Source organism: Triticum urartu, chromosome 5 (assembly GCF_003073215.2).
Source record: "Triticum urartu cultivar G1812 chromosome 5, Tu2.1, whole genome shotgun sequence".
Lineage (NCBI taxonomy): Eukaryota > Viridiplantae > Streptophyta > Magnoliopsida > Poales > Poaceae > Triticum > Triticum urartu.
Window position 1 is genome coordinate 582,337,055 of NC_053026.1, and position 9,609 is coordinate 582,346,663.

A 9,609-nucleotide genomic window follows, 5' to 3' on the forward strand; every position below is an offset into this window, starting at 1 on the left:
CGTCATTCCATGGGTGACTACATGTTGGACTTCCCCATCCCCCCCCCCCCCCCTATTGATCCCAATGCCACACCTATGGCCGGCGAGTCCATCGGGATGCGAAGGAAGCACCCGCGGGTGGTCTCTCTAGCCAACTTACCCGATGGCCGAAACTTACTTGATGAAACACCGACCTTGGCGCCGGCCAGTCCGAGGTACTATGAGGATATCAAGGGGATGATCAATGAGGGTGGCCAAGGGTATGATGACTCAAGATGCCGCCAGCCAAGATGCCACCGGCCAAGATGCCCACGGCCAAAGACAACGGCCAATACAATGATGGCTAAGACAATGGCGAAGGGGACGTCGACTTCGATGGGGAGCCATTGTTGTTTGAGGAAGAGCTTGTGGAGCAGGGCCGGTCACAAAATGAGAAGGAAAAGCGTGAGGACAGGATCATACACAAAGACAGAGGACAAGTTGATTTGCGAAGCTTGGGTGGCAATTGGACAATATCGCAAAACCGGCGCCAAGCAAAAAGGAACAACATTCTGGAAGAGGGTTGGCGATTACTTCCATGAACATAGGGAGTTTGAGCCATACAAATTTGAGAGTGACCGGACCGACGTGTCAATACAAAAAAGGTGGGGCTTCATCCAATTGGAGTGCAACAACTTTTGTGGCTCCCATGAGAATTTTGTCTCTGCCGTCCCGTGACTTACATTGGGATCAAACATTACCTTTTTCTGAGCATTAATCGTCTTCCTATGCATATGAATATATTTTGTTGGTTTCATCTCTAAATGTAGGTGTTTCAAGCCTTGAATACCTTCAAGGTCCAAAATGGGGGTAATCCATTCACCTTGAGCCATTGCTGGAAGAAAATCAAGGATTGCCCCAAGTTCAAGGAGCCATATATGGCCCAAAAAAGAGGCAAGGGCCTTCGTTGGTTGATGACCTAAGTGAAAGTGAGAAGGGGCTGAGGGGGAAGACCAATTCCAAGGTGGATGCAACGTGTCATGCTTCGACGATCGCCTTGCAAGAAACATTGAAGGGATTCATGACCCAAAAGGAAGACAGTAAGCGCCAAGAGAAAGAGGAGCAAATGAAGACCTATTTTGACATGCAAAAAAGGAAGCTCGAGATCGATGAGGCCAATTTCCGGACAAGAGCCGAGGAGGTGGAGCTCACGCTAATCTCCAAGGAAGTGGAGATCAAGGCGGCCAACACAAGCAGATGACCCCCAAAAAGGAAGGCTTGGTTTGAAAGCAAAAGTTCATTCAAGACAGAGATTATGCATGGTCCTCTTTTATTTGTTTGAACTAGGTTCAAGATGCATGAACTATGGTTTTGACGATCTTTTTGGTGCAATGTTGTAGGCCGGGCATATGCTACTATGCAAAATGGCTAGATTTATTTTTCTATCTTTGGTGGGCCGGCCCATTATCGCTCAGCTTGTAGGGAGCGTTGCGTCTGTTTTACTGGTTTTCAAATGATTTATTATTATTTATTATTTAAAAATGAATTTTTATTTATTTAAAAAGGCAAACATTTTTTAAAAACAATATTTTATTAAAACTGGCTGAATATTTTTAAAATTCTGAATACTTACAGAAATGTTAAATGCGAGCATTTTTAAGGAACATTTTGTAAATGCTGGGTAGCCAAGTACGGAGAGTATATTAAACTTTTCTATGGTAAATGCTGGGTAGCCAACTGCGGATGGTAAAGCTGTTTTTTTTGCGGGTGAGGTAACGCTGGGTATTGAAGAGCTATAGGAGTAGTTATCGTGCCTATGGTAAACGTTGGGTAATCAAGTGCGGAGAGTATACTAATTTAATCTATAATGTGATCAAAATTTTACAATGTTTTTTGAGATCGTGCCTATGGTAAACGTTGGGTAGCCAAGTGCGGAGAGTATACTAATTTAATCTATAATGTGATCAAAATTTTACAATGTTTTTTGAGCATCAGTACAGACACAAGCGCTCATATACACGCGCATACACTCACCCCTATGAACGCACACACGCACACCCTATCTCTATGAGCACCTCCGAAAGACTGAGCCGGCACATCATCTTGAGATTTACGAAGTCGCCGTAGGCGCCTCGTCGTCGACGGGAACGTCTCCTCCCACTGAAAGCGCATCGCCGGAAATCCTGAAATAAATCCAGGAATAATGCGAGCACCAGGATTTGAACCCTGGTGGGTTGGGGATACCACTGTCCACCTAACCATCTCAACCACAGGTTGATTACAATGTTTGACTTAAGAAAAATCTAATATGCAAAGTAAATAAAAACAAAGGGAGTAGCCCACTACTAGATTTATTTTTTTGAATGAAGAGTAGACCACTACTAAATGCTTGTGTTGTTCCATTCTTTCCCGTCATTAGCTTTCGTCTGTACTTCTTGCATTGAAAAAAATGAACGGGTATGTGCATCTCGGGACCTTGTGTTGCAATTCAAGCTAAATAAAATAAAATATGCGTATAATCCTCAAGCATTGACAATCAATGTCTTTGTGACAGCCAGTTGCCGCGCTGGTGATCGCCGGACGTGAGCAGAGGATACATAGTTTCTTGTAACCAGTGACCCGTCACAACTTTAGCTAACAGAAGGTTCAGTCCCTCTGAATATTGCTGGTAGTGCAGCTCAGCAGCTATGTGCTTGTTATGTTGTTGACGGTTTGACCGGTTTCAGTTTCAGAAAAATCCATGTCAAAGGGGATTGTAGAGGAAACCAGGTTTTTTGTAGTTTTCAGTTAAGCATGACTGTTGTACTTTTTTATCTGCTAAATATTCGATGTGTTTGGAGTATGAAAATGTTGTGGTCGAGTACAGTGAAAACATTCTTCAAAATCTCTATACAATTTGTAATTTTTTAAATAAAAATGTGCTTTGTGTTGTGGATGATGATTTGTTCAGGTCGTTACGTTCAGCTGGACTGTGGTACTGTCATTTGTGTTCCGACGCCCCCCTTGCGTGTTGTTCTGACCGCCCAAAATCTCAAGATGAATCTGAATTATATGACCCTGTCCCCTAACACTGAAGGTCGTAAAAAACAATGAAATTATCTGTGTTATCCGTTCGAGTAATTTGAAAAGGAGGCAGTTTCTGGGCGCGTGAGCACAAAGCTGACGAGTAGGTTCTTTGTTGCAGATTTTGTTCGCAACAGAGTTGCTGGATATATTATTCATTTTCTCCACGTTTTCAGAAAAGAAACGGATAACACTGGTGATTTTCCCCGTCGGTACACACTGACACTGGTATCAACAATTCAACCTCTCGGCACAAACAAAACTTTTCAGCTGTCAATGCTTCATCGCGGTCACCTTTCGCCTCCCACCAATGGCACAACTCTACAATGCAATTAATGGCGTCTCCTCGTGAAGGCAAACGAGTGGTGTAAATGGCAGAAAATTTACACGGATGCGAAGATGGAATGTGAACCGGATGGATTTAACTTCCGAGGTGCACCTCCATATATAGCTAGATGATGCAGCTAGACCTTCCTTACTTTACCTCACCAGTCTTCTTCCCAAGTCCAAGCCAATCTCCAGGATGCCAGAGCATTGCAAGATATCTGCTGCCATTGTAGCCGGATCTGACGAAAGGTCGTGTGTGCTCAAGGTAGATGGATACTCCAGAGCCAAGGAGCTACTCAAGAACGGCAAGTTCGTCATTTCTGCCCCTTTCAATGTTGGAGGCCACAGCTGGGCCATGAGATATTACCCAAACGGTGGCCTTGAGGAGTATGCCGATTTTGTATCTCTTTATCTAAATCTCGAATCTGCCGATGCTAAAGATGTCAAGGCGAAATTCACGTTCAGTGTACTTGACAGCTGTACCCACCCTGGACATACCTTCTCAGCGAAAGGTTCACACTGGGGTTACCATAGCTTGATCAAGAGGGCTGATCTAGAGGCATCGGCGCATCTGCGAGACGACTGTTTGACCATTAGGTGCGATGTCACCGTCACCAGGGAGATCAACGGGGAAGAAGAAACAAGGGTTCCTCCAGGCAACCTGAACCAGCATCTTGGCGACCTCCTGAAGAACAAGGATGCAGCGGACTTAATTTTTTAAGTCGGCGAACAGACATTCTCTGCTCACAAGTGTGTCCTCATTGCTCGGTCATCCGTCTTTAAGGCTGTAACACCCACGATGCGGCTATATCTCCCATGTGTCGGAGCACGACTTAGAGGCATAATCGTATTGTAGGCATGTCGCAAGAGGGGTAATATCTTTACACATCCCATGTACTGAATAAGAAAGGGATAAAGAGTTGGCTTACAATCGCCACTTCACACGATACATAAATATAGCATTACATGATCCAGAATACAATCAAGGTCCGACTACGAAACCAAATAAAGAAAGACAACCCCTAATGCTAGATCCCCGATCGCCCCAACTGGGCTCCACTACTGATCAACTGGAAACGAAATAACACAACGAACATGATCTTCATTGAGCTCCCACATGAGCTGGGTTGCGTCACCTGCACAGGTACCATCGGCACCTGCAACTGGTTTTGGAAGTAATCTGTGAGTCACGGGGACTCAACAATCTCACACCCTCGCGATCAAGACTATTTAAGCTTATGGGTAAGAAAGGGTACTGAGGTGGAGCTGCAACAAGCAGTAGCATATATGGTGGCTAACTTACGCAAATGGGAGCAAGAAGAGAAGCAAAGCATGGTCGTGAACTAGAAGTGATCAAGAAGTGATCCTGAAACTACTTACGTTCAAGCATAACACAAGAACCGTGTTCACTTCCCGGACTCCGCCGAAAAGAGACCATCACGGCTACACACGCGGTTGATGCATTTTAATTAAGTTAAGTGTCAAGTTTTCTACAACCGGATATTAACAAATCCCATCTGCCCATAACCGTGGGCACGGCTTTTGAAAGTTCAAAACCCTGCAGGGTTGTCCCAACTTAGCTCATCACAAGCTCTTATGGTCAATGAAGGATATTCCTTCTCCCAGGACGACCCGATTAGACTCGGAATCCCGGTTACAAGACATTTCGACACTGGTAAAACAAGACCAGCAAGACCGCCCGAATGTGCCGACAAATCCCGATAGGAGTTGCACATATCTCGTTCTCAGGGCACACCGGATGAGCAATCCGTAGAACTAAAACCAACCCTCAAGTTTCCCCGAGGTGGCGCTGCAAGGGGCTCTAGTTCGGATCAACACTTAGAGAAGCACTGGCCCGGGGGGGGGGGGGGGGGTTAAAATAAAGATGACCCTCGGGCTCGTGAAAACCCAAGGGAAGGTGATAGGTTGTTAGTGCAAATATAAAACCAAGGTTGGGCCTTGCTGGAGGAGTTTTATTTAAGGCGAACTGTCAAGGGGTTCCCATTATAACCCAACCGCGTAAGGAACGCAAAATCAAGGAACATAACACCGGTATGACGGAAACTAGGGCGGCAAGAGTGGAACAAAACACCAGGCATAAGGCCGAGCCTTCCACCCTTTACCAAGTATATAGATTCATTAATTAAAATAAGAGATATTGTGATATCTCAACATATCCATGTTCCAACATGGAACAAACTCCATCTTCACCTGCAACTAGTAACGCTATAAGAGGGGCTGAGCAAAGCGGTAACATAGCCAAACAACGGTTTGCTAGGACAAGGTGGGTTAGAGGCTTGACATGGCAATATGGGAGGCATGATATAACAAGTGGTAGGTATGGCGGCATAGCAACAGAGCGAGCAATTAGCAAGCAAAGATAGAAGTAATTTCGAGGGTATGGTCATCTTGCCTGCAAAGTTCTCCGAGTTGACGAAAGCTTGATCCTCGTAAGCGTACTCAACGGGTTTCTCGATCACGTACTCATCTCCCGGCTCTACCCAAGGCAAGAACACAAGCAAAGGAAACAACAATCAACCACTGTGCAATGCGCAAGCAACATGATGCAAAACATGGCATGATATGCGGGATGTGATATGCAATGCATATGCGAGTTCCGGAAAGAAAATATTTAACCAGACCTCAACTTGGCAAACCAAGAGTGCAGCTGGAAAGATGAGTTGATTTCGGTCGAAATCGATATAAAGATCACCGGAATCGGATGCACGGTTTGCAAATGGCAAGCAAAACAATAATGACACAATTCTGCGATAAACAACACGATGCCATCTAGAATGCAACAAGAAACTACGCTACTGCACTCCAACATAGAAACAAAGCACATGACATTGATCTACTCAAGATGCTTGACAAAAGATGAACACTGAGCTATGGCTAAATCACACAAGAGCACGTTCAAACAAGCATGGCAAAAGTGCAAAAGATATCAGCATCACAGACTTGGTGAAAAATAACATGTCAGGAATTAACATCAGGAAGCAATATTTAGAGCAAGATAACAACATGCTACAGGATCAGAACATAGCAATACAAGGCATGGCATGAATCTACTCAAAGTATATAACAAAAGTCCCTTACTGACCATAAGCCAAAAAAGGATCAGAAGATAAGATGGCACCCATGTAAACATAGCAAGTTTCGTTGACAGATTCAGACTTAGCAGAAAACTGCACATGGCATAAACATAATTATGAAGGCACCTTTGCGAGCTCGATGCACTCAACACAAGGCATTGCATGACAAACTAAGCATACTACCAGCAAGAAGACATGATCAAGAAGCTAACCATGGCAAGAACAATCTCATAGCATGCATGGATCAACTACAACAACCTTGGCAATATTGATTAACATGTAAACAATCTGTCAGGAACATTTTATAGCAAAAGTAGAGCAAGATTGAGTCATGCTACGACACTCCATAAATGCAAACAGGGACATGGATGGATAGACCACATATGTCCAAATCATCCTTACTGAACATACACAAAAGAAGCATGGATCTCTCTGTAGCAACATGAATACATGGCATAAAAATAACAGCAGGGAAATGATTTAGTGAAATTATAAGTCCCTGAAATCAGCAATATCACGAGAGCTACTTTGCATGCTTGTGCTAGTCACCACATTGATCACAAAAATACATGGCATACACCCCTGTAAAGATGGCATGGCATAGCCCAAAACACATGTAGAGCTCATGTTCATATGCAGCACACAATAATCATGGCAAAAATGACAAATGCTCAAGATCTGACAAGAATCAGCACCTAACATTTTATAGCACTCTTGCACCCACGATTTGGGCATCAAGATGGACTCAAACAAGCATGGTGCAATGGAACAAAATGAAGAGCACATCCAGATGAACAATTTGATATATCATGCGCATGAAACGGAGCTACGATGATTAAGTTATGATGCGATGAACAAGGGCATATATTATGAGGGTAAAAGGACTTGGAGAAAAATCAACCTCTCCGGAATCAGATCTAGGGTTTCGGGGCACGGAAGTCAAGGCAGCCGGGATCTCGCCAGAAATTCGCAGCGGCGGCCGGAGTTTGCCAGGGTTGACGCCGAAGTGGTGGAGGACGACGAAGGAGGCGGGCCCGGACCGGATCCAGCCGGTGGGAAGGCAGATCGGCGGCGGGGCGTGGTCCGGCGGGCGACGGCGGCCGGAGTGGAAGGAAGCGGCGGCGCGGCGAAGGCATGGCGGCGCCGGGTGGCACAGGCGGCGGGGACGCTGTCGCGCGCCAGCGGCGGAGGCACGAGGAGAAGGCGGCGGGGTGACTCGGGCGCTCGAGCCCGGTCGCGGCTCGGGTGGGCCGGCCTCGGGCCCCATGGGCCGTGGTGGCAGATGGACGCGGCCGGACACGTGGCGCAGCACGGTTGGGTGCGGGCGACGGCGGCGCTGACGTGTCACCTCACGATTGGCCGGGGTGATGTGGCGGCGGCGGTGGACGTGTCCGACGGCGGGCGGATATGTCCGGTGGCGCGGGGAGGAATGGATCTAGGGTTTCATCCGCGAGAATTCGGAGGGGATCACATATTTATAGGTAGAGGGAGCTAGAAAAGTCCAAATGAGGAGCAGTTTTCGGCCACGCGGTCGTGATCGAACGGCCGAGAGGATGGAGGGGGTTTGGATGGTTTTGGGGCCACTCTAGAGGGGTGTTGGGCTGCAACACACACGCGGTCTTTACGGTTCCCCGGTTAACTGTTGCAGTATCAAACGGACTCCAAATGGCACGAAACTTGACAGGCGGTCTACCGGTGGTGTACCAAGGCCGCTTGGCAAATCTCGGTCCAAACCGAGAACGTTTAACACCCGCACACGAAAAGAGACAAAAGAGGGCATTGGAGGACGTAGGAGTGCCGGATTGCAAAACGGACAACGGAGAAAATGCTCGCACGCATGAGACGAACACGTAAGCAAATGCGATGCACATGATGACATGATATGAAATGCATGACATGTAAACAAATGACAAGGTAATAGCAGCGAATAACTGGCAGACACCCGGCGCAACGGTCTCGAGGCATTACAAAGGCGGAGCTCCTTGGCGCCATGGAGGAGAGTTCCGGCAGTCTAATTGAAATTTGTGGCATGGAACCTGATGTGTTCGAGTCCTTGCTCGTCTTCATATACACCGACTCTGTCTCTATGCTTGAGATGGCTAGCAACAAAGGCGAAACTGATGTGGTTATGGCTACCCATCTTCTTGTAGCGGCTGACAGGTACAACATCGGCAGGCTGAAGCTTATGTGCGAGGAGAAATTGTGCACTCACATTGATTCAAACATGGTGGCCACCAGTTTGGCTTTAGCAGAACATCATTCTTTCCATGGTCTCAAAGAGGCTTGTTTGCAATTCCTTTATTCTCCTTCCAATGTCAAGGCTATGATGGCAAGTGACGGTTATGAGCATCTGAAATCTAGCTGCCCATCTGTTCTCAAGGAGCTGATAGCTAGAATTCTGCCGACTGAATGGGACGTGGCAAAGGATATTGTCATGACAATGTGGAAGTAATGCCTATATATCAATTATTATCATATATGTCATCCAAGTTTAGTACTAATGGTTATGCTACTTCTATATGTGTATGGTTGCTTGAATGTTTGGAACAAAAATGCAATCAACCACTTTTTCTTTCCTTGCCTATGAAAGAATCTTGTTTCAATCGTTATGCTACTTCTCCATGTATGGTTGTATGGATGTTTCATAACAAAGAATCTTAGTATCATTCATTCAATCTATATGTTGATGCAAGCAGAATGGTACATTTCCCTGCAAAAAAAGAAGAAGCAGAATGGTACATTGGTGCTTATCAATTATTGAATGGATTTGAATGTGTTCCTTTATGCAACAGGTAGTAGTTGCTATTGCCATACATCTGATAAATTAGTTTCTTAGAAAAAAAGTGTTCCTCTTATGCATTAAATACTTGAAGTTTTGAATAAAACAGTGATTCCATCAACATGATCTATTGTTGAAATTTTCAACAAGCTATTCTTGAAAATTGTCTGAAGGTGTATAAGGAAAAACTCTAGGGTTTAGGTCCATCTATATCGATAGACAAACTACACCAAATTCATGAGGTGGCAAATGTTTAGTAACCCCTCCATAAAAAGTATAAGAATATTTAGATCACTATTTTAATGATCTAGACGCTCCTATATTTCTTTACGGAGAGAGTACTTCATGAGCCTCCAGCAAATAGAATCAGTCACCTCTGGTAGGGGG

The 9,609-nt window shown here is 45.4% G+C and overlaps 1 pseudogene; it reads left to right on the forward strand.

Moving 5' to 3' along the window:
• Positions 1 to 3,544: 3,544 nt before the first annotated feature.
• On the forward strand, positions 3,545 to 8,895 carry LOC125506133 (annotated as a pseudogene).
• The last annotated feature ends 714 nt before the right edge of the window (positions 8,896 to 9,609 follow it).